Source organism: Pongo pygmaeus, chromosome 3, assembly GCF_028885625.2.
Source record: "Pongo pygmaeus isolate AG05252 chromosome 3, NHGRI_mPonPyg2-v2.0_pri, whole genome shotgun sequence".
NCBI lineage: Eukaryota > Metazoa > Chordata > Mammalia > Primates > Hominidae > Pongo > Pongo pygmaeus.
Window position 1 is genome coordinate 26,339,984 of NC_072376.2, and position 26,957 is coordinate 26,366,940.

At 38.5% G+C, this 26,957-nt stretch overlaps 1 long non-coding RNA gene across 1 annotated transcript in view; it reads left to right on the plus strand.

Annotated features, from left to right (window-relative positions):
* The window catches only part of LOC129035699 (uncharacterized), a 70,288-nt gene that overhangs the window by 7,184 nt on the left and 36,147 nt on the right, over positions 1–26,957 (plus strand). Inside the window, exons 2-3 of the long non-coding RNA XR_008502293.1 lie at positions 3,072–3,188; positions 7,060–7,217. This is a non-coding gene — a long non-coding RNA (uncharacterized LOC129035699). The remainder of the gene's footprint in view (positions 1–3,071; positions 3,189–7,059; positions 7,218–26,957) is intronic.

The window sequence follows — 26,957 nt, forward strand, 5'->3', positions numbered from 1 at the left end:
CTTTCTTCAGGCCTCTGCTCAAATATTGGCTTTTATGATTAGTCTGCATGAAATATTCTTTATTCCTTCTTTGCAGCTTCATTTTTCTCCATAGCAATTTTTATTATTTATTTCTACAGCTAGAATATAAACTCCACAAGGACTCGAATTTTGTTGATTATATTCATCACTGTATCTCCAGTGGTTGGAATAGTGCCTCACTTTCAATAAGCAATCAATGATTCAGTAAATATTTGCTGAATAAATGAATGAAAGTATTAATACATGGATGTGCTTGGACAGAAACTGAAGTATACCCAGGGGAAAGTAGTCAGGCCAGGGAAGTCTAAATCATAAGAAATTGTTGTTGACTTCGAATTGTAGTTAATTTTCCTTTCTTACTCCTTATAATCTATAGTATATGGGGATGCTGAATTTGGAGAAGAGAAAGCATGGTAAGTAACTTCAGATTTTGAGGGACTAGTTTATGAAGAGGAGGATGAAGTTATTCCATGAATTACAAAGGCCAAGATCCCAGATCACAGGAAATAAACTACAGAGAAGCATATTTTTGAAGTCAAAGGAGCAAAGAGCTCTCTAACCATTTGTACTTCCATAAAATGGAAGGGACTGCCTTTCTATAGGTAATGAGTCCCCCATCATCAGAGGTGTTCAAGCAGAGTAGAAAGTAGAGGTGAGATCCAGAAAATCTTTGAAGACTGTCAATCCTGGAATTCTAGAATTCCATAAACATGAGAGAGAAGCAAAAGTGTCTCTCACAAAGCATCCCACTACAGTGTGAATGCCATTTACTGAATATTCATCTCCTATAACATTTTTTTATACAGCTGGAGAGTAGTCTATTACCTGAAAGACTCAAACAAGCACCCCCCGCCACTTTTTTTTAAAGCACATACCCAATGTTGGACATTTCTTTTAAATTTTTCATACTAAAAACAGAATTTGACCTTAGTTGGTTTCTGCCCTGAAGGGACATCCTAGCAACAGTGTTTAAGCAGACACAAGCTCAGGCGAAACTAAGAGTGAGTTTAAAAAAAATTACTGTTTCTTGGCTGGGCACCGTGGCTCACACCTGTAATCCCAGCACTTTGGGAGGCTGAGGCGGGCGGATCATGAGGTCAGGAGATCAAGACCATCCTGGCTGACATGGTGAAACCCTGTCTCTACTAAAAATACAAAATATGTGATGTTCCCCTTCCTGTGTCCATGTGTTCTCATTGTTCAATTTGCATCTATGAGAACATGTGGTGTTTGGTTTTTTGTCCTTGCGATAGTTTACTGAGAATGATGATTTCCAGTTTCATCCATGTCCCTACAAAGGACATGAACTCATCATTTTTTATGGCTGCATAGTATTCCGTGGGGTGGGGGGAGGGGGGAGGGATAGCATTAGGAGATATACCTAATGCTAAATGGTGAGTTAATGGGTGCAGCACACCAGCATGGCACATGTATACATATGTAACTAACCTGCACATTGTGCACATGTACCCTAAAACTTAAAGTATAATAATAACAAAAAAAAAAAGAAAAAAAATACAAAAAATTAGCTGGGCATGGTGGCGGGTGCCTGTAGTCCCAGCTACTCGAGAGGCTGAAGCAGGAGAATGGCGTGAACCTGGGAGGTGGAGCTTGCAGTGAGCCGAGATCGTGCCACTGCACTACAGCCTGGGTGACAGAGTGAGACTCAGTCTCAAAAAAAAAGAAAAAAAAAAAAAGGAAAAAAATACTATTTCTTAGATCCAACCCTTTGTCTGTGTCGAACATCACACATGCAATGGTTAAGCCCCAAATACATCATGATGGAGTAAGGAGGGGAGAGAGATATGTGGGCTCTGAGTCTCCCCCATGTCTCCTAGGTCAGAGCTTCTTGTATTTTATGTGCACACAATCATTGGGGTTTTTCTGTCACAGTGAAAATTCTAATATAGTAGGTCTGAGTTGGGGTCTGAGTTTTTGTATTTCTGATAAGTTCTTGAGGGAAACCAGTCAGCTGACCGCTTTGTGAATATCACAGTCCTAGTTCATATTCCTTACGGGGCTGTCTATGAAATTGTCTCTATTTGGAGTCAGAAGCAGAAAATCTCATCCAAAGCCTAAAAACATTCTGAATCATTATGATGTTTACTTTGCATCAAGAAAAGCAATGACAAGTGGTTACTAATGAAAATAAGCTGTTGAAGGGAAATGCCAATTAGATAGAAACAATTCAGCTTTCATCTCACATCAAGGACAAAATTAATCATGCATGCTATTTCCAACAAAAATGCTTTAAGTAAATTATTTAGTATTTATATTTTGTAGTGGTGCATGCCTAATAAAATCAATGGTTGCAGGGCATGGTTAACTGGCATCCTTCAGAATCTAGACCTGCTGCCCTACTATAGGACTTGGTGTTTGGAAAATCCTGATCTTTTTGGAGAAGGGACAGAGGTTTACACTGTAGTTTCTCTGTGGCATCCCAAAGTGTGACCTGAATATTTGCAGTTATCTAATCCAGGCTTGTTAAAGGTCCGTGTTCTTAGGCAGAAGCCCTGAACTCACTTTTACTGGAGCAGTTCATCACAATGTATGACAATTGCCTCTGTTTATTTCTTCCCTTCTAACGTGGGAATGATGGACAGTGTCTTGTTCACAGCACATGTAAATATTAAGAAACTAAAGACAGCCGGGCATGGTAGCTCACGTCTCTAATCCCAGCACTTTGGGAGCCCAAGGTGGGCAGATCATGAGGTCAGGAGTTCAAGATCATCCTGTCCAATATGGTCAAACCCCGTCTCTACTAAAAATACAAAAATTAGCTGGGTGTGGTAACCTGCACCTGTAGTCCCAGCTACTCGGGAGACTGAGGCAGGAGAATCGCTTGAAGCTGGGAGGTGGAGGAGGTTGCAGTGAGCTGAGATCGCACCATTGTACTTCAGCCTAGGCAACAAGAGCAAAACTCCATCTCAAAAAAATAAAAAAAAAGAAAAAAAAGAAACTAAAGACATATTTTTTGATAGAAAGAGTGAAACTTTCTTGAGAAGAAGTTCCATCTGCTAACCCTGATCATATTGTCGTCTGCCTTGCAGAATTCATCTGAAGCTTCTTCCACTGCCAGACAGATCTTCCTGCATCAGGTCCGGTGCTGCCCCTGACATGAAATGCTCAAAATTTCTAGACATTAAAACACTCTGAAGAATTGAAAGGTAATTCAAAAAGGAAAAATAATGACTGTCCTCAATGTGTGTGTGTGTGTATATATGCACACCTACCTGCCTGTGTGTGCTTGTTTAGATGATAAGAAAAATACTAAGAAAGTCTCGATAATTGAAACACTATGGAATTGATACAAGCCAAGAAGCAGACCCAAATACACACAGAGAATGAATAGTTTATCCACTAGATGGCTTAGGAAAAAAACGACTACTTAGTAAAACAACAAATTAAGTTAAATATGTTTTCATATTACACAAACAGAAAACAAAAAATCCAGATGGCTTATTTAAAGAAATATTAACAAATAAAACAATAAAAGATCTATAATAAAATGTAGGTAAACATATTTTTGGAGTTTGAAAGACATTTTTAACAAAGAAAGAAAACACAAAGGGAAAGAGGAATATATTTGAATGCATACAATTTGAACATAAATTTGAAACTGATTGTCATCTTTGATACAATGCCGGTGGATTTCCAATGTTAGTAGAATGTAAGAAATAAATATTCTCATATAATGCTGGATGGACTATGAAATATACTTACATTATTGAAGTGTGATTTGGCAAACAATGTCAAAACCTGTAAATTTTACGTTCTATTTGATGCAGCAGTTGAATTTCTAAAAATTGGTTTTGAGAAAATTATTATAGATGTAGGCAAATATTATTTTGCAAAAAATAAGTAGAAACCATTAAATATTCAATGGTAGGGAGTTAATTTAACAGATCATTATGCATCAATGTGATGGAATACCATTCATCCATTAAAATGATGAATAAGAATATTTAATGATACAGAGAAATATTGACAAAACATTGTTAAGTAAAGTAGAAGTAAAGCTGCATTGAAAATGTGAACCCTACTCTAAAGACTGGAAGTTTATATGTAAAAAATTAATAGTGGTTATCCTTGAGTTTAGGTATTATGGGTAATTTAAAATTCTATTTCTGCTTTTTGTGCATTTTCATATTTTTATCAATGAACATATTTTACTTCTGAAATCAGAAAGAAGTGTTCATAAAAGAATGAAATCCCCTTACAGATGAAAGTAGCATTGTTGTCATTATTAAAAATGAGCAGATGCTAATATTAATAATTGTACTAATTTAGGTCATGTTTTAAATACTGTTAATAACTATTCTTTTTCTCTGTTAAATTAGGTCTCTTAAAGTTTTTACAAAAGTACACAAAGAAACATGTTGAACAATATTTTAGTAGTCTAGATACAAAAAATGTCTCTTTATATTTGTAAAAATAGACCAGATTATGCTGTGGTAACAAACAACCCTGAACCTCAGTGTTTTTAAATATGAAGGCTTAGTTCTCATTCTGGATAAATCTCTTTTCTTCTTCTTCTTTTTTTTTTTGAGACACTTTCTTTTTTTTTTATTATACCTTAAGTTTTAGGGTACATGTGCATAATGTGCAGGTGAGTTACATATGTATACATGTGCCATGTTGGTGTGCTGCACCCATTAACTCATCATTTAACATTAGGTATACCTCCTAATGCTATCCTTCCCCCCTCCCCCAACCCCACAACAGATCCCCGTGTGTGATGTTCCCCTTCCTGTGTCCATGTGTTCTCATTGTTCAATTCCCACCTATGAGTGAGAACATGCGGTGTTTGGTTTTTTGTCCTTGCAATAGTTTGCTGAGAATGATGGTTTCCAGCTTCATCCATGTCCTTACAAAGGACATGAACTCATCATTTTTTATGGCTGCATAGTATTCCATGGTGTATATGTGCCACATTTTCTTAATCCAGTCTATCATTGTTGGACATTTGGGCTGGTTCCAAGTCTTTGCTATTGTGAATAGTGCCACAATAAACATACGTGTGCATGTGTCTTTATAGCAGCATCATTTATAATCCTTTGGGTATATACCCAGTAATGGGATGGCTGGGTCAAATGGTATTTCCAGTTCTAGATCCTTGAAGAATCACCACACTGACTTCCACAATGGTTGAACTAGTTTGCGTCCCACCAACAGTGTAAAAGTTCCTATTTCTCCACATCCTCTCCAGTACCTGCTGTTTCCTGACTTTTTAATGATCGCCATTCTAACTGGCATGAGATGGTATCTCATTGTGGTTTTGATTTGCATTTCTCTGATTGCCAGTGATGATGAGTGTTTTTTCATGTGTCTTTTGGCTGCTTAAATGTCTTCTTTTGAGAAATGTCTGTTCATATCCTTTGCCCACTTTTTGATGGGGTTGTTTGTCTTTTTCTTGTAAATTTGTTTGAGTTCATTATAGATTCTGGCTATTAGCCCTTTGTCAGATGAGTAGATTGCAAAAATTTTTCCCATTCTGTAGGTTGCCTGTTCACTCTGATGGTAGTTTCTTTTGCTGTGCAGAAGCTCTTGAGTTTAATTAGATCCCATTTGTCAATTTTGGCTTTTGTTGCCATTGCTTTTGGTGTTTTCGACATGAAGTTCTTGCCCATGCCTATGTTCTGAATGGTATTGCCTAGGTTTTCTTCTAGGGTTTTTATGGTTTCAGGTCTAACATTTAAGTCTTTAATCCATCTTGAATTGATTTTAGTATAAGGTGTAAGGAAGGGATCCAGTTTCAGCTTTCTACATATGGCTAGCCAGTTTTCCCAGCACCATTTATTAAATAGGGAATCCTTTCCCCATTGCTTGTTTTGGTCAGGTTTGTCAAAGATCAGACAGTTTTAGTCATGGGGCATTATTTCTGAGGGCTCTGTTCTGTTCCATTGGTCTATATCTCTGTTTTGGTACCAGTACCATGCTGTTTTGGTTACTGTAGCCTTGCAGTATAGTTTGAAGTCAGGTAGCATGATGCCTCCAGCTTTGTTCTTTTGGCTTAGGATTGACTTGGCAATGCGGGCTCTTTTTTGGTTCCAACTGAACTTTAAAGTAGTTTTTTCCAATTCTGTGAAGGAAGTCATTGGTGGCTTGATGGGGATGGCATTGAATCTATAAATTACCTTGGGCAGGATGGCCATTGTCACAATATTGATTCTTCCTACCCATGAGCATGGGATGTTCTTCCATTTGTTTGTATCCTCTTTTATTTCATTGAACAGTGGTTTGTAGTTCTCCTTGAAGAGGTCCTTCACATCCCTTGTAAGTTGGATTCTTAGGCATTTTATTCTCTTTGAAGCAATTGTGAATGGGAGTTCACTCATGATTTGGCTCTCTGTTTGTCTGTTATTGGTGTATAAGAATGCTTGTGATTTTTGCACATTGATTTTGTATCCTGAGACTTTGCTGAAGTTGCCTATCAGCTTAAGGAGATTTTGGGCTGAGACGATGGCATTTTCTAGATATACAATCATGTCATCTGCAAACAGGGACAATTTGACTTCCTCTTTTCCTAATTGAATACCCTTTATTTCCTTCTCCTGCCTAATTGCCCTGGCCAGAACTTCCAACACTATGTTGAATAGGAGTGGTGAGAAAGGGCATCCCTGTCTTGTGCCAGTTTTCAAAGGGAATGCTTCCAGTTTTTGCCCATTCAGTATGATATTGGTTGTGGGTTTGTCATAGATAGCTCTTATTATTTTGAGATACGTCCCATCAATACTTAATTTATTGAGAGTTTTTAGCATGAAGGTTGTTGAATTTTGTCAAAGGCCTTTTCTGCATCTATTGAGATAATTATATGGTTTTTGTCTTTGGTTCTGTTTATATGCTGGATTATGTTTATTGATGTGTGTATATTGAACCAGCCTTGCATCCCAGGGATGAAGCCCACTTGATCATGGTGGATAAGCTTTTTGATGTGCTGCTGGATTCTGTTTGCCAGTATTTTATTGAGGATTTTTGCATTGATGTTGATCAGGGATATTGGTCTAAAATTCTCTTTTTTTGTTGTGTCTCTGCCAGGCTTTGGTATCAGGATGATGCTGGCCTCATAAAATGAGTTAGGGAGGATTCCCTCTTTTTCTATTGATTGGAATAGTTTCAGAAGGAATGGTACCAGTTCCTCCTTGTACCTCTGGTAGAATTTGGCTGTGAATCCATCTGGTCCTGGACTTTTTTTGGTTGGTAAGCTATTAATTATTGCCTCATTTCAGAGCCTGTTATTGGTCTATTCAGAGATTCAACTTCTTCCTGGTTTAGTCTTGGGAGGGTGTATGTGTCGAGGAATTTATCCATTTCTTCTAGATTTTCTAGTTTATTTGCATAGAGGTGTCTATAGTATTCTCTGACAGTAGTTTGTATTTCTGTGGGATCGGTTGTGATATCCCCTTTATCATTTTTTATTGCATCTATTTGATTCTTCTCTCTTTTCTTCTTTATTAGTCTTGCTAGCCATCTAGGAATTTTGTTGATCTTTTCAAAAAACCAGCTCCTGGGTTCATTGATTTTTTGAAGGGTTTTTTGTGTCTCTATCTCCTTCAGTTCTTCTCTGATCTTAGTTATTTCTTGCCTTCTGCTAGCTTTTGAATGTGTTTGCTCTTGCTTCTCTAGTTCTTTTAATTGTGATGTTAGGGTGTCAATTTTAGATCTTTCCTGCTTTCTCTTGTGAGCATTTAGTGCTGTAAATTTCCCTCTACACACTGCTTTGAATGTGTCCCAGAGATTCTGGTATGTTGTGTCTTTGTTCTCGTTGGTTTCAAAGAACGCCTTTATTTCCGCCTTCATTTCATTATGTACCCAGTAGTCATTCAGGAGCAGGTTGTTCAGTTTCCATGTAGTTGAGCGGTTTTGAGTGAGTTTCTTAATCCTGACTTCTAGTTTGATTGCACTGTGGTCTGAGAGACAGTTTGTTGTAATTTCTGTTCTTTTACATTTGCTGAGGAGTGTTTTACTTCCAACTATGTGGTCAATTTTGGAATAAGTGTGGTGTGGTCCTGAGAAGAATGTATATTCTCTTGATTTGGGGTGGAGCTTTGAGACAGACTTTCACTCTTTGTTGCCCAGACTGGAGTGCAGTGGCTTGAGCTCGGCTCACTACAACCTCCGCCTATCAGGTTCAAGCAGTTCTCCTATCTCAGCCTCCCAGGTAGCTGGGATTACTGGTGCCCTCCACCGCGCCTGGCTAATTTTTGTATTTTTAGTAGAGACGGGGTTTCACCATGTTGGCCAGGCTGGCCTCGAACTCCTGACCTCAGGTGATCCACCTGCCTTGGCCTCCCAAAGTGCTGGGATTACAGGGGTGAGCCACCATACCCTGCCTATTCTGGATAAATTTCTATTGTGGAATTTTGAATGGAGGTGGGGAAGCAGGAAATCAGCCCATCTTGGTCACTCAGAGATCCACTGTCTTGAATGTTGTCAGAAACTGACACAGTTAAGTGAAATGCAACAGGATCTCATACTGGCTCAGAAATGACATAAGATGTGTTTGTTCATGACATGTTAGCCAAAATTAGCTATGTGGTCCCATACATCATAAGTGGCCAGGAAGATGGAAAGCCAGAAATATTTGGTGAATAGCATTCATAATTTCCTTCTTTCTTGACTTGGACAGTGGGTCTACAACTAAAATCTGAAGACTAGGAGGCTGTGATCTGGCAATTACCTTGAGAAAAGCTGAAACAATTAGCATAAGCAAATAAAAAGAGATGCAACAGAGAAAATATTGAGCATATTTCTAGAGGAGGTTAAATTTCCTGCATTTCTCTTTCCTTCTCTTTCCTCACTATGATTAACATGAAATTCTATAGGCTGCTCTTTGATAATGTGATTCACTTCAGTGATTACAATTAAAAACTGTAGTGTCTTATGTATTTTGAAAGATACCTCTATTCCTCTGCCCACCAGCAGGGTTATACAATGTTTTATCCGTTTATTTCCAACAGAAGCCACATGTTTACCATGCTGGTAATCTTCTGCAGATGTGTCTTGCTGCTTCAAAATGTTATCATGCAGTATTATTATAGTTCCTATTGTAGAACCATCCTCCTATGGCTCATTTTAAGTTTTGTCTATTCTGAATTCTCTATAGGGAGTTTTGTTTTAAAACGAACCTTCCCAGTTAACAAGGACTAGGTTAAAGTGAGAAATGTAATGACTGTTCTATTGTAAGGTAAAACAGTCTTACAAATATCTGAACCAGTAGGCCAATCTAATTAATTAATCTAATCTAATTACTTAATTGGACTAGCCAAAAGCAGTATGCGGAGATTAGGACACAAAGGTGGTCTAACTGTGTAGCAGCTGGATCCGAGGTTTGCCAGCGAGCTCTAGTAGGATTCCAGATGTTCCTGTCCAATCCCAGGATTAGAAATGTCAACTGATGTCAACCCTGCCAAAAGATGTTATTTCTTTAGTGCTGGAATATCTCCCATCAGTTAGCCTCCAATGAAAGTGATGAGTGATTCTCGTTTGCCATTTTTTTTTTTCCCTTTCAGGAATGATCCTGAGAAAGCAAAACACACCAACAGCAGGTAGCAAATAAAATAAAAACTGCTTAGCTTGATGCCATGTAAATTCTATTTTCTTTGCATTCTGGTCAACATAAAATGCAATATTAATGGATAAATTGAAAAGCTTGTATGACTTCAGAGAGGATCACTGGAGTACTAGTCATAAATGGCTAGAGGTTTTAAAAGAGTAAGGATTTGAAGCTTACAAGATCAGCCAGATACAGTAGAAAGGTCATGGGTATTTGGATGAGACATGTAGTACTTTCAGCCATATGTCATTAGTTCAGAACTTTCTTATGAGCTCCGGACCCTCGTTATGAGTAATTGTCCCACAGATAGTACACATTCAACATGTCCTAAGTGGAACTCATGTTTCCTTTTAACCTTTGTCTCCCCTTCCTCCCACTCTGTCTCTTCCTACTGTGGTGGCTGTGGGAGTAAGAACACTTCAACCAATGTGGGCAATAATCTTGATTCTTTCTTGCCATCAAATCCAATCAGACTCTATGGCAGACACTCACAGCTACCTACCCAATATCCATTCTTCCTTTCTTTCCTACTCAGAACACTGATTTTGCTTAAGTGCAGTAATATAATCCAATAAAAATACTCACCCCTTGAGACTCTAGGGGTGATCATATAACCCGCTATCAGCCAGTGGGATAAGAGTGGAAGTCTCTTAGAACTTTTGAGAATCCTATCTTTTTCCTGATATTAAATAACAGGCTAAGTTGGCTCAAACTTTTTGCCTCCCTCTTTCTCATTTCCTTTCCTGAATGCAGAAACAATGCCTGCAGATAGAACACAGGTTTTTCAACCATGAAGATAAAAGCCACATGCTTTAGATGATAGAGCAGGAAGCTAGGAAGAACCTAATCTTTGACGGCTTCCTTGAGTAGATACAGATTCTTGGACAGTCTATACCAAGACTTTTGTAATGTAAGAAAACTAAAACTTATTTGGTTGAGCCATTGCAGTGGATTTCTATTACATGAAACCGAATGCAATTTGCTATGGTTTGAATATTGGTCTGCTCCAAAACTCTTGTTAAAATGCAATCCCCAATGTTGGCAGTATTGGGAGTTATGGTTGTTAAGAGGTGACTGTTAAGGCTTGGCCTTCATGAATGAATTAATTAATTCATGAATTCATGTCATGGGAGTGGAACTGGTGGCTTTATAAGAAGATGAAGAAAAATCTGAGCTAGCACACTCAGTTCCCTTGTCGTGTGATGTCCTGTACCACTTTGGGACTCTGCAGACTAGCAAGAAGGTCCTTACCAGATAAGTTCCCTTAACCTTGGACTTCCCAGCCTTCAAACTGTAAGAAATAAATTTTATTTCTTCATTACCCAGTTTTAGGTATTCTGTTATAAACAACAAAAAATGAACTGAAACACAACCCTAACTACACAACCCCCATGTTTGTTGTCTTTACCTATGCAATATCTCTCAGATCTCTCTGCTTCTCTCCATCCCCACTGTCTTTTCTTTGGTTTAGATCATTATCCCCTTTTTCCAGAGTTTACTGCAATAGCCTCCTAGTTATGCTTTCTGCCATCAGTACTGTTCTTTTTCTGGATTGCCCTTAATGTGTCCAGAGTGTTCAAAAATGCAATATTAATCTTTTATGCCTTGCTTAGAGCAGTTCAGTGTTTCCTTATGACTTTGTACATAAGCCTGAACTCTTCATCATGACTTACAGGGCCCTGTACACCTTCCTAACCTCATCTCTTGTCACTCTCTGCCTTGAACTCTGTACTCAAGCCATGTTTAACTTCCAGTTCCTTAAATACATCATATTCTTTCTGTTTTGGGACTTTTGCAAATGCAGGTCCTCACTTACTGTCTAATCTTCTGATTGGCTAACTCCTACTTATTCTATAGTCCTCAGTAGCTGGATACACAGGGGGATACTCATTTAATGAGATAGAGAAGACTTAAGAAAGAAGCATTTGGTTTTAAATGTGTTAAGTTTGGAATATTGATTAACGATCAAAGTTGAGATGTCCAGAATACAGTTCAATACAGGAGTTGGAAGCTAAAAGGAAAAGTCACAGCTGGAGATACACCTTCAGGAGTCATCAACATCAAGATTATATTTGAAAACATGGAAAGAATGAGAGCAGTTGGTGAAGGAATAGAGATAAGAAGGGTGCAGGACCAAGCAACACTTGGTGGTCTAAGGAAGGGGGAGCTGTCAAAGGAGAGTCTTTAGTCTACTGCATTGTAGTTTTTGTAGTTTGTTTCTTTTTACCAATATCTAGAGCTGCACTCCAAGCTCCATGAAAGTAGTGTCCGTATCTGTTTGATTTACCATTTTATCCTTGGTGTCCAGCAAAATGCCTGCTATGTAGTAGCCATTCAGTGTAACTTTCTTCAAGGAAATAACAGACATGAATTCAACTCCTGCCTACATTATTAACGGAGAACCTGTACACCTTGTTTCTTATTTCTGTAAGAAGACTAAATAAAATAGTTTTTAAGATTCTTTTCAGTTCTAAAATCCTGATTTTAGAGTGCCTGTGTTCTATACCCAGCCAGCCAACATCCCAGATTTCTGCATCTATCCTGTGATTTGGGATTAGTAAATGTATCCACTGGTAAGTTAGAAAGTGAAATGTTTTGATGTGCCTGTGTTCTATACCCAGCAATCAACATCCCAGATTTCTGCATCTGTCCTGTGATTTGGGATTAGTAAATGTATCCGCTGGTAAGTTAGAAAGTGAAACGTTTTGATGTGGCTTCTGATATATAATTTTCCCTCTAGGCTACTAGTGTCCTCTTCTCTGAAGTGAGGGATTTTGACTGCAGCGCCTCTACAGCCCCTCACAGCTTAAAAATTCTGCATTCCATTGTAGGGGAGGCTAAAAATCGCACTACCTTAGTTCTTATGTGAGATCTTTGGCTGTGTCTAGGAACTAGATTGATGCAACACAGACTGACCAGAGAAAAGCATACAAGCTTTATTAATTTCACATGTACATGGGGATCTTCACAAGAGAGCAACATCTGAAGGAATAGCCAAAGCAAGATGCTTTTATATTTTGTAGGCAAATAGTGATACATCCATGAAGAAATGACAGGACAAAGGGATCTCTAGGCTAGGAGCAGTAAATTCTAAGGGTATCACTAGGAGATATATTGGGGGTGTAAAGCTAGTGGAAGATAAGGGTTACTTCAGGGAGTTTATTCAGGCCCACAGCAGCAACAATATCCTCTCTGGTGATCAGGGGTTATTTTCTCACCCTGGTATGGGGAAAGGCACCCCTCCCAAAGGAATTCTTATGGCTTGCTGTAGGAAATGGCAGATCAGATAGCTTTTTCTACAAGTACAGTTTCTACAATATTTTTTGCATGAAATAATCAATATACAAAGCAGGCATATTTTGGGATGGCATGTGTATTAGTCTGTTCTGATGCTGCTAATAAAGATATGCCTGAGACTGGGTAATATATAAAGGAAAGAGGTTTAATTGACTCACAGTTCCACATGGCTGGGAAGACCTCACAATCATGGTGGAGGGCGAAAGGAGAGCAAGACACATCTTACATGGTGGCAGGCAAGGCAAGAGAGCTTTTGCAGGGGAACTCCCCTTTTTATAAAACCATCAGATCTTATGTGACTTATTTACTCTCATGAGAACAGCACAGGAAAAGCCCATCCTCAAGATTCAATTACCTCCCACCAGGTCCCTCCCATGACTTGTGGGAATTATGGTGGGAGCTGCAATTCAAGATGAGATTTAGGTGGAGACACGGCCAAACCATATCAGCATGTCCCTAGCTCCTTCACCATATATATTGGAAAGAATATTAACAAGAGCTAACTTGGATTTTCTGCCTTTTGTGGGCTTCATACTTTCCCAAGTCATTTCTTGGAAATAATTTCTTTGAATTATCCTTTTATTATGGGCTTCATTTTATCTCCCCCACAGTCTGTATGTTGAAGCTCTAACCCCCAGTACCTCAGAATGTGACTGGACTTGGAGATAAGGCCTTGTCTTAGACCATTTTTTAATTGCTTATGTCAGAATATACAAGACTAATTTATTTTTAAAAAGAAATTTATTTCTTAAGTTATGGAGGCTGGGAAGTCCTAGGTTGAGGGACTGCATCCGGCGAGGGCCTTCTTGCTGGTGAGGACACTCTGCAGAGTCCCAAGGCAGCTCAGGGCATTACATGGAAGGGACTGAGTGTGCTGGCTGAGGTCTCTCTTCCTCTTCTTATAAAGCCACCAGTCCCACTTTCATGATAATCCGTTGATCCATTAACCCATTAATCCATTAATCCATGAATAGATTAATCCATTTATGAGGGTATAGCCCTCATGATTACCTCTTGAAGGACCCACCTCTCCACACTGCCATGTTGGAAACGAAATTTCAACAATGAGTCTCATGGGGCACAAACATTCAACCTGTCACAGGTCCTTAAAGAGGCAATTTAGTTAAAATAAGGTTATTAGGGTGAATCCTAATCTAATATGACTTGTGTCTTTATAAGAAAAGATTAAGAGAGACAAGAAAATGGGAGAGAAAGGATGAGAGCAAGAGAATGAAAGAGAGAGGAAAGACCAGGCATGTGCACACACAAATCACTACGTGAACACATAAATGAGAAGGCAACCGTCTGAAAGCCAATGAGAGAGGCCTCAAAGAAATTAAACCTGCTGACACTTCGATCTTGGACTTCCAGCCTCCAGAACTGTGAGGAAATACATTTCTGTTGTTTAAGCCACCCAATCTGTGACATTTTGTTATATCAGCTCTAGCAAACTCATACACCACTTGATACATGTACAAATCTTGTGAGTTTGATATTCTTTTCCTAACCACATTTACAGGTGAGGACACAGAGTTCAGTGAGGTGAAGTGATGCCGTTCGCTCATGGTCTTAACCACCATACTCTAATTGAAGCAATGAAGGTGGAAGTGAAGTAAGAAGACCAAGCTTGTAAGCCAATAATAACGAACACCTGTTGAACGTTTGATAGGCATAATTGTATGCAATTTATATGTATGAATTTATTCTTCATAATGCTAGTTGTTAGCTATTGCTGACTAACAAATTATCACATAAATCATAAATCATCCAACAGTTGCTTAAAACCACATTTATTATCTAACAGGTTTTATGAGTAAAAAAATATGGTGACATCTTGGCTGGGTACCTCTTACTCTGAGCCTCTCATAAAACCGTATTCAAGATCTCAGATGGAGGTGTAGTCCTTGCAGGGCCCTTGCAGGGCTCACACCGTGCTTGTTGGAAGGATTTAGTTTCTTACAAACGATTGGACTGAGGGTCTCAGGTCATCACTGGGTGTTGGCCAGAGGCCTCCCTAAGTTCCTTGCCATGTGTACCTCTCCATTGGACATCTCTCAACGTGGACGCTGGCTTTCATCAGAGCAAGCAAGAGACAACAGAATGGAAGAGCAAGACAGAAGTTTCAGTCGTCGTGTAACCCAATCTCAGAAGTGACATCCCCTTGATTTTGCCATATTTCATTGATGAGAAGCAAGTCATTAGGTCCAGCCTATACTTAAGTGGAGGTGAATACAGAAGGACATGTATACCAGGAGGTTGGCGAACAGGTTGTCTACTATGGATGAGCGAAGCAGAGGCACAGAAACGTCAAACAACTTGCTCAAAGTCACACAGCCAGTAAATGGCAAAGACAGGATTCGAACCAAGCTAGTCAACTCTGGGTCCTGTGTTCTTCTGCTTTACGCTACAATGCTTCACTATGCGTAATACATCAAATGCTATCAGCAAATATTGGAAAAAAACCTTTGGAGTAGTTGTAATGGACCAAATCCAGAGTTGCCCTGTACTATTGCAAAATCAGTTATTGTGTTGGGGGCTGAAGGGGGAGCAGTCTGTAGCAGCAGTCAGCCAACCTTTTTTGTAAAGGGCCGTATAGTATTTAAAGCATTGTCCATATGGTTTCTGTGTCCAACTATTCAACTCTACTGCTGTAGCTCGAAAGCAGACATAGATAGTAGTTAAATCCATGGGTGTGGTTGTGTTCCAGTGAAATTTTACTTACAAAAACAGGGAGCAGGCTGGATTTGCCTGCGGACTACAGTGTGCCAACCCCTGGTCTGAATCACTGTGGGCACATAGATGTGCCAAGGAATTCTTAATGTTGTTAAAGCTAGGATGACTTGCTTTATTGAGATCTCAGGAGTCACTGAACCAAAAAATGCAGCAGAAACCATTTCAAAGCAATAGAAGCAAAGAAGGTTGATGTATTATTCCTTGATCCCTATTCCCCTCAAGACACCCCCAGAGTGCATTTAGCCTTTGCCACTCTATGCACCTTGAACAACTTGTTTCAATTTAGGGGAAGGGATGCTTCCTTGAATTTTCTTTTAGGCTTTCATCCTATTGTATTCTGGTTAGTTCTTTCTTTGCCCAATGCCTGAGTCCTTTTCCCTTCTTATCAAGCTCCTTGCCCCAGGTCTGGTGTTTTTCAGGTTGTTAACATCTTTGCATTATACCCAAGGTTTCTCTTGTAGTTCCCATTATGTTCCCTTAGGTGGAAAGGATCAATTTTCCCTGGGAGTTTCCTAAGTTTCCTAACTCCTGAAGAAGAATGCTCAAAAACTCTAGGTGACACCTTGGGCAGAGGCATATCATAGAACTTACCTAAAATTAAGAGTGAGCCCTGGACCCTAGTGAGTTCTAATTTTGAAAGATGTCTCTATCAAACAGACAGGATATAGGAAGCAAGGGATGGAGTGGTTTGCCTCATTTGGGGAGCAGACTCAAGAATGTGAAGTTTCATAAAACCAAGCCCACTGGGTGACAATATATAACTTCACAAATGGTCCCCGATAAACTTTTAAAATGTAATCTAAAAAGTTAACTACTTATGTCAGGGTTTCATCACATAGCAAACCAGTAATTCTACTTTTAGTGTGTTTTCTTTCTCACTGGAAAAAATTATCTGCTAGGAAAAAAATATTTGCAGCCACTGCCTTAGTCTTTATATTCTGAGTCTTTATATATATATTTAATTCATATTAAACATATAATATAATATTTAATTCATATTAAACATATAATATTTAATTCATATTAAACATATAATATTTAATTCATATTAAACATATAATATAATATTTAATTCATATTAAACATATAATGTTTAATTCATATTGAACATATAATGTTTAATTCATATTGAACATATAATGTTTAATCATATTGAACATATAATGTTTAATCATATTGAACATATAATGTTTAATCATATTGAACATATAATGTTTAATTCAGATTGAACATATAATGTTTAATTCAGATTGAACATATAATGTTTAATTCAGATTGAACATATAATGTTTAATTCATATTGAACATATAATGTTTAATTCATATTGAACTATAATGTTTAATTCATATTGAACATATAATGTTTAATTCATATTGAACATATGTTTAATTCATATTGAACATATAATGTTTAATTCATATTGAACATATGTTTAATTCATATTGAACATATAATGTTTAATTCATATTGAACATATAATGTTTAATTCATATTGAACATATAATGTTTAATTCATATTGAACATATAATGTTTAATTCATATTGAACATGTAATGTTTAATTCATATTGAACATGTAATGTTTAATTCATATTGAACATGTAATGTTTAATTCATATTGAACATGTAATGTTTAATTCATATTGAACATGTAATGTTTAATTCATATTGAACATGTAATGTTTAATTCATATTGAACATGTAATGTTTAATTCATATTGAACATGTAATGTTTAATTCATTTTGAACATGTAATGTTTAATTCATATTGAACATGTAATGTTTAATTCATATTGAACATGTAATGTTTAATTCATATTGAATATATAATGTTTAATATACTTTACATATTAAAGCTGCTGGTAACAGCTTTAGTGGTGATATGATCAACAATTCCCTAGATATTTGCCTAGGGCATTGTTAGTCTTTTATACATATTTATTTCATTGTATTTTGAGCCTTGGACCTCCTAACACTTAATAATATAATTTACTTTGATTACATTGCAGATGGGCCTTTCTCGGACTCAGTTTTAAAAATTAATGCATTTAATTTTCGTAGAAGTGTGCAACAAGACAGCAGGTGACTCAGCTAAGTGAGAGAAGGGTTCCTAATTACACTTCTAAATCAAACTGTGCTCCGAGTGCCCTTCTGGGGTTAAGTACTGCAGAAATCTAGGGCAATTGATGATTGCTGACTCAGTTTTCCCAAGCTGTAAAATGGGGAGGGGAGTATATTTTTATTCAAGACATCCTGAAGTTTCCAAATATTTAACATTAATATTCACTACTCTTCCTAAAGCATAGTGTTTAGGGATGCTTAGCAATGAATGACTCCCCTTTTTCCCCCGTAGGCAGTTTTCTGAATTCCACTCAGCATCACCTGCTGTTTTATTACACATTTTCTCATAATTGCTTTTGTGTAATCAGGGTTTGTAGGATAAATAAAAAAAATGACTAGTCATATTTCAAGATATGGAATCCAGGGAGCACCTCAGCATTATTTTAAGATTATTTAAAAATGGATTAATTGCATCCTTTTCTTCCTTCTCATAACAATATTTTCTCATTAGGCTGGATTTATTTATCACATTGCTTTTCATGTTGTAGTTTTTGCCATGAGAATGAATTATAGACCTTTTCAGAGACTTTTAAATGACTAGGTGATGATTTCTTCGCTGTGCCATTTGTAAGTGTCACAGTGATGAAGAAAGCAGCTTTTTAATTTTTTTTCTGCATAAGAAATTAAGATATATTTTTGGGAAGGGTGTTTTGGGATCGTGTTTCAAGGAGCAGGGTCCAATTACTAAATTTCAAGAAGGAAAATGTTTAATTAAGATGAAGCCTTGATATATTTTGATGGAGATGGCATTTTGGAGGCAGTTGACTTTGTTGATTTACATGTTTTAAAATGTTTTGGCACTTGGCTGGAAGTAGGATCTTTTAAGTCTGGAGTTCTAGGCAAGAAAATAAACATGAATGAATTCAGAGATGAACATGAGTTTACCATAAGAGTACTTAACTAAGCACCAGCCTGATTAATGGGGTGAAATCCCATCTCTACTAAAAATACAAAATGAGCTGGGCGTGGTGTCGCATGTCTGTAATCCCAGCTAGCAGGGAGTCTGAGGCAGAATTGCTTGAACCTGGGAGGTGGAGGTTGCAATGAGCTGAGATCGTAGCAACTGAACTCCAGCCTGGGTGACAGAGTGAGACTCTGTCTCAACAAACACACACACAAACAAACAAAGTGGAAATGCTTTTGCTTAAAAATCCCAAAGCCTCCCATTATTAATGTGTGGGAGTCTAAGTCTCTTTGTAGGTCACTCAGGACTTGCTTTATGAATCTGGGTGCTCCTGTATTGGGTGCATATATATTTAGGATAGTTAGCTCTTCTTGTTGAATTAATCCCTTTACCATTATGTAATGGCCTTCTTTGTCTCTTTTGATCTTTGTTGGTTTAAAGTCTGTTTTATCAGAGACTAGGATTGCAACCCCTGCCTTTTTTTGTTTTCCATTTGCTTGGTAGATCTTCCTCCATCCTTTTATTTTGAGCCTATGTGTGTCTCTGCACGTGAGATGGGTTTCCTGAATACAGCACACTGATGGGTCTTGAGTCTTTATCCAATTTGCCAGTCTGTGTCTTTTAATTGGACCATTTAGTCCATTTACATTTAAAGTTAATATTGTTATGTGTGAATTTGATCCTGTCATTATGATGTTAGCTCGATGTTTTGCTCGTTAGTTGATGCAGTCTCTTCCTAGTCTCAATGGTCTTTACATTTCGGTATGATTTTGCAGTGGCTGGTACCGGTTGTGCCTTTCCATGTTTAGCGCTTCCTTCAAGAGCTCTTTTAGGGCAGGCCTGGTGGTGACAAAATCTCTCAGCATTTGCTTGTCTGTAAAGTATTTTATTTCTCCTTCACTTATGAAGCTTAGTTTGGCAGGATATGAAATTCTGGGTTGAAAATTCTTTTGTTTAAGAATGTTGAATATTGGCCCCCACTCTCTTCTGGCTTGTAGGGTTTCTGCCGAGAGATCCGCTGTTAGTCTGATGGGCTTCCCTTTGATGGTAACCCGTCCTTTCTCTCTGGCTGCCCTTAACATTTTTTCCTTCATTTCAACTTTGGTGAATCTGACAATTATGTGTCTTGGAGTTGCTCTTCTCGAAGAGTATCTTTGTGGCGTTCTCTGTATTTCCTGAATCTGAATGTTGGCCTGCCTTGCTAGATTGGGGAAGTTCTCCTGGATAATATCCTGCAGAGTGTTTTCCAACTTGTTTCCATTCTCCCCATCACTTTCAGGTACACCAATCAGACGTAGATTTGGTCTTTTCACATAGTCCCACATTTCTTGGAGGCTTTGCTCGTTTCTTTTTATTCTTTTTTCTCTAAACTTCCCTTCTCGCTTCATTTCATTCATTTCATCTTCCAGGGCTGATACCCTTTCTTCCATTTGATCGCATCGGCTCCTGAGGCTTCTGCATTCTTCACGTAGTTCTCGAGCCTTGGTTTTCAGCTCCATCAGCTCCTTTAAGCACTTCTCTGTATTGGTTATTCTAGTTATACATTCTTCTAAATTTTTTTCAAAGTTTTCAACTTCTTTGCCTTTGGATTGAATATCCTCCCGTAGCTCGGAGTAATTTGATCGTCTGAAGCCTTCTCTCAGCTCGTCAAAGTCATTCTCCGTCCAGCTTTGTTCCGTTGCTGGTGAGGAACTGCGTTCCTTTGGAGGAGGAGAGGTACTCTGGTTTTTAGAGTTTCCAGTTTTTCTGCTCTGTTTTTTCCCCATCTTTGTGGTTTTATCTACTTTTGGTCTTTGATGATGGTGATGTACAGATGGGTTTTTGGTGTGGATGTCCTTTCTGTTAGTTTTCCTTCTAACAGACAGAACCCTCAGCTGCAGGTCTGTTGGAGTACCTGGCCGGCCGTGTGAGGTGTCAGTCTGCCCCTGCTGGGGGGTGCCTCCCAGTTAGGCTGCTCGGGGGTCAGGGGTCAGGGACCCACTTGAGGAGGCAGTCAGCCCGTTCTCAGATCTCCAGCTGCGTGCTGGGAGAACCACTGCTCTCCTCACAGCTGTCAGACAGGGACATTTAAGTCTGCAGAGGTTACTGCTGTCTTTTTGTTTGTCTGTGCCCTGCCCCCAGAGGTGGAGCCTACAGAGGCAGGCAGGCCTCCTTGAGCTGTGGTGGGCTCCACCCAGTTCAAGCTTCCAGGCTGCTTTGTTTACCTAAGCGAGCCTGGGCAATGGCGGGCGCCCCTCCCCCAGCCTCGCTGCCGACTTGCTGTTTGATCTCAGACTGCTGTGCTAGCAATCAGCGAGACTCCGTGGGCGTAGGACCCTCTGAGCCAGGTGCGGGCTATACTCTCCTGGGGCACCGTTTCCTAAGCCCGTCGGAAAAGCACAGTATTCGGGTGGGAGTGGCCCGATTTTCCAGGTGCCGTCTGTCACCTCTGGAAGGGGAACTCCCTGACCCCTTGCGCTTCCCGAGTGAGGCAATGCCTCGCCCCTGCTTCGGCTGGCACACATTAATAATGGGAGACTTTAACACCCCACTGTCAACATTAGACAGATCAACGAGACAGAAAGTCAGCAAGGATACCCAGGAATTGAACTCAGCTCTGCACCAAGCAGACCTAATAGACATCTACAGAACTCTCCACCCCAAATCAACAGAATATACATTTTTTTCAGCACCACACCACACCTATTCCAAAATTGACCATATCCTTGGAAGTAAAGCTCTCCTCAATAAATGTAAAAGAACAGAAATTGTAACAAACTGTCTCTCAGATCACAGTGCAATCAAGCTAGAACTCAGGATTAAGAATCTCACTCAAAACCGCTCAACTACGTGGAAACTGAACAACCTGCTCCTGAATGACTACTGGGTACATAACGAAATGAAGGCAGAAATAAAGATGTTCTTTGAAACCAACGAGAACCAAGACACAACATACCAGAATCTCTGGGATGCATTCAAAGCAGTGTGTAGAGGGAAATTTATAGCACTAAATGCCCACAAGAGAAAGCAGGAAAGGTCCAAAATTGACACCCTAACATCACAATTAAAAGAACTAGAAAAGCAAGAGCAAACACATTCAAAAGCTAGCAGAAGGCAAGAAATAACTAAAATCAGAGCAGAACTGAAGGAAATAGAGACACAAAAAACCCTTCAAAAAATCAATGAATCCAGGAGCTGGTTTTTTGAAAGGATCAACAAAATTGATAGACCGCTAGCAAGATTAATAAAGAAAAAAAGAGAGAAGAATCAAATAGATGCAATAAAAAATGATAAAGGGGATATCACCACCGATCCCACAGAAATACAAACTACCATCAGAGAATATTACAAACACCTCTATGCAAATAAACTAGAAAATCTAGAAGAAATGGATAAATTCCTCAACACATACACCCTCCCAAGACTAAACCAAGAAGAAGTTCAATCTCTGAATAGACCAATAACAGGAGCTGAAATTATGGCAATAATCAATAGCTTACCAACCAAAAAAAGTCCAGGACCAGATGGGTTCACAGCCGAATTCTACCAGAGGTACAAGGAGGAGCTGGTACCATTCCTTCTGAAACTATTCCAATCAATAGAAAAAGAGGGAATCCTCCCTAACTCATTTTATGAGGCCAGCATCATCCTGATACCAAAGCCTGGCAGAGACACAACCAAAAAAGAGAATTTTAGACCAATATCCTTGATGAACATTGATGCAAAAATCCTCAATAAAATACTGGCAAACAGAATCCAGCAGCACATCAAAAAGCTTATCCACCATGATCAAGTGGGCTTCATCCCTGGGATGCAAGGCTGGTTCAATATACGCAAATCAATAAATGTAATCCAGCATATAAACAGAACCAAAGACAAAAACCACATGATTATCTCAATAGATGCAGAAAAGGCCTTTGACAAAATTCAACAACCCTTCATGCTAAAAACTCTCAATAAATTAGGAATTGATGGGACGTATCTCAAAATAATAAGAGCTATTTATGACAAACCCACAGCCAATATCATACTGAATGGGCAAAAACTGAAAGCATTCCCTTTGAAAACTGGCACAAGACAGGGATGCCCTCTCTCGCCACTTCTATTCAACATAGTGTTGGAAGTTCTGGCCAGGGCAATTAGGCAGGAGAAGGAAATCAAGGGTATTCAATTAGGAAAAGAGGAAGTCAAATTGTCCCTGTTTGCAGATGACATGATAGTATATCTAGAAAACCCCATTGTCTCAGCCCAAAATCTCCTTAAGCTGATAAGCAACTTCAGCAAAGTCTCAGGATACAAAATCAATGTGCAAAAATCACAAGCATTCTTATACATCAATAACAGACAAACAGAGAGCCAAATCATGAGTGAACTCCCATTCACAATTGCTTCAAAGAGAATAAAATACCTAGGAATCCAACTTACAAGGGATGTGAAGGACCTCTTCAAGGAGAACTACAAACCACTGCTCAAGGAAATAAAAGAGGATACAAACAAATGGAAGAACATTCCATGCTCATGGGTAGGAAGAATCAATATCATGAAAATGGCCATCCTTCCCAAGGTAATTTACAGATTCAATGCCATCCCCATCAAGCTACCAATGACTTTCTTCACAGAATTGGAAAAAACTACTTTAAAGTTCATATGGAACCAAAAAAGAGCCCGCATCGCCAAGTCAATCCTAAGCCAAAAGAACAAAGCTGGAGGCATCACGCTACCTGACTTCAAACTGTACTACAAGGCTACAGTAACCAAAACAGCATGGTACTGGTACCAAAACAGAGATATAGATCAATGGAACAGAACAGAGCCGTCAGAAATAATGCCACATATCTACAACCATCTGATCTTTGACAAACCTGAGAAAAACAAGAAATGGGGAAAGGATTCCCTATTTAATAAATGGTGCTGGGAAAACTGGCTAGCCATATGTAGAAAGCTGAAACTGGATCCCTTCCTTACACCTTATACAAAAATCAATTCAAGATGGATTAAAGACTTAAATGTTAGACCTAAAACCATAAAAACCCTAGAAGAAAACCTAGGCAATACCATTCAGGACATAGGCATGGGCAAGGACTTCATGTCTAAAACACCAAAAGCAATGGCAACAAAAGCCAAAATTGACAAATGGGATCTAATTAAACTAAAGAGCTTCTGCACAGCAAAGGAAACTACCATCAGAGTGAACAAGCAACCTACAAAATGGGAGAAAATTTTCGCAACCTACTCATCTGACAAAGGGCTAATATCCAGAATCTACAATGAACTCCAACAAATTTACAAGAAAAAAACAAACAACCCCATCAAAAAGTGGGCGAAGGACATGAACAGACACTTCTCAAAAGAAGACATTTATGCAGCCAAAAGACACATGAAAAAATGCTCACCATCACTGGCCATCAGAGAAATGCAAATAAAAACCACAATGAGATACCATCTCACACCAGTTAGAATGGCGATCATTAAAAAGTCAGGAAACAACAGGTGCTGGAGAGGATGTGGAGAAATAGGAACACTTTTACACTGTTGGTGGGACTGTAAACTAGTTCAACCATTGTGGAAGTCAGTGTGGCGATTCCTCAGGGATCTAGAACTAGAAATTCCATTCGACCCAGCCATCCCATTACTGGGTATATACCCAAAGGACTATAAATCATGCTGCTATAAAGACACATGCACACGTATGTTTATTGCGGCATTATTCACAATAGCAAAGACTTGGAACCAACCCAAATGTCCAACAATGATAGACTGGATTAAGAAAATGTGGCACATCTACACCATGGAATACTATGCAGCCATAAGAAATGATGAGTTCATGTCCTTTGTAGGGACATGGATGAAATTGGAAATCATCATTCTCAGTAAACTATCGCAAGAACAAAAAACCAAACACCGCATATTCTCACTCATAGGTGGGAATTGAACAATGAGAACACATGGACACAGGAAGGGGAACATCACACTTCAGGGACTGTTGTGGGGTGGGGGGAGGGGGGAGGGATAGCATTGGGAGATATACCTAATGCTAGATGACGAGTTGGTGGGTGCAGTGCACCAGCATGGCACATGGGCACATGTACCATAAAACCTAAAGTATAATAATAATAATAATAATAATAATTACAATAAAAGAAAAAAATAAAAAAAAAAAAAAAAAAAAAAAGTTGTTAACAAAAAAAAAAAAAAAAAAAAAAAAAAAAAAATCCCAAAGCAGGCTCTTGATTTTAAAAGGGGTCCTGATAAGTAATTAACATTCTGTTGTAGGGAATTGAAAAATAGAGACAGAGATCATATGGAATTTTCTAAATAGAAGCCTTAAGAGTGGAGGAAATGGAAATTCATGAAAGAAGATAATAATGGATTTCAAAAACACTTGAGGTTCACTGTGACCCAGAAGAAATGATGGGGGTTGAAAAGGTATGAAAAGGGGATTCATTAGAGACTTGCTCCCTAGAGCATAGTCCATGAGCTGGCAGGCACCATTGACATCACCTGGAGTTTGCTAGAAATGCACGGTCTTGGGCCTCACCAGAGACCAAGCACATTTTAACAAGATTCTTTTGTGATGTATGTGCACATTCAGGTTTGAGAAGCACTGCTTTAGAGTAAGACACTGAAAATATTTTTCCTTTACCAATAATGCTTCAGTATATAGGGTTATATTTCCTTCACCATGTGTGGAGCCACACTATTTGATTCTACGTTGAATAATACTTGCATAAGCACCCAAATGCAAATGCTGTTTTATAATTTTGAGTTGCTGCATAGGTACATGTATAGGCAGAATCTGTTGTACTTGAAGTTAGAGATGAGAAACAGAATGTAAAGGTCATATACATTGACAACTTAAAATAACAACAACAACGAAATGAGGGGTGAGAAGGGGAAGAAAGGTAAGGAAAAGGATAAGTAAAGGAAGTAATTTTCTTCTCTTTAATAACAAGTTGTCAATACTGGTTAAAGTTGAAAATTCAAGAAATGGAGTTTATCATATTCCAAGTTATAAAAATCTAATAATATAATCAACACAAATTGGGGGTTGAGGCAGGAAGGGAAGGTAGAAGGCAGTGTTAATGAACCAAATTATTTATCCTTCACAGCAAAGAGCTAATAGGTGCTGTCCAGGGTTGATAAATCATGAAATAAAGGCAGGAGCATGTAGCAAATATGAATCATATTTCAAAAATCCAGGTATGTGAGAAATGTTACATTTCTTTATTTCTTCAAGTCCAATTAAATCAAATGACAATCTTTTCCCTGATAATTTGGCAAGAACTAAATTATAGTTGGGATTAGGGATTCCCCCGCAACCTGTACTCATGTAGTTTAAGATTCCGCAACTTGAATAAACTTGAGAGGTTTCCTTTACGTTGGAACTTCATTTTCTTCATCAGTCTGGTAGTGATGCTACTGCTTGTCCCACCCATTTCCCAGAGTTACTATGAATTTAAATCCAATTAAATTTATAGAACATTTACTTAGCACTTAACAAGTAGTTATCAAAATAAAGAGACAAATACTACAAGTTTCTATTTACATGGAGCATAAACTCTAGTAGGCAGAGTAGAAAGACATGTACAAAAACAAATGAGTCTCTGTATGTAAAAGAATTTGGAAAACTGTGAAGTATACCACAAGACTTGTGAACAACGATGAGGCATTATTAATTTTCCCTAACATTGTCATCTTGCTCCAGACTCTCTAGTTGTTAAGGAGATAGAAATATATTCTTAGTCATGGGTCCTTGTAAATCTCTTAGTTTATAATCAGGAGTAAAAACATTGCTGCAACACTGGCTGCTCCTAAAATGAACAAATGTGCAGGAATGAATTTCTCTTTAGGCTAAAGGGAAGAAATGTGTTGCTCACGTTTTCAAAATCCATGTGTTGATTCCCCAGTTCCTGGTCCTACATGTAAGGGCGGGGACTTGGTGTAGGGAAGGGATGAGTAGGTGGAACACAGACGGTTTTTAGGGCAGTGTAGCTATTTTGTATGATACTACAGTGGTGGAAGCATGTCATTATACATTTGCCAAAAACTCTTAGAATGTACAACATCAAGAGTGGACATTAATGTAAACTACAGACTTTGGGTGCTAGTGATGTGTCAATGGAGGTTCATCAATTGTAAACATGTGCATCATTCTCATGTGAGATGTTCATCGTGGTTAGGTTGTGTGTGTGTGTGTGTGTAGGGACAGAGGGTATATGAAAATGATCTATACTTCCTTTATAATTTTGCTGTGAACCTAAAATTGCCTTTAAAAGTTCATAATCTAAAAAGTATGTTATAAAATTGTCCTCTCTTGTCAGTTTCTAACACTGAAAGAGTCAGAGA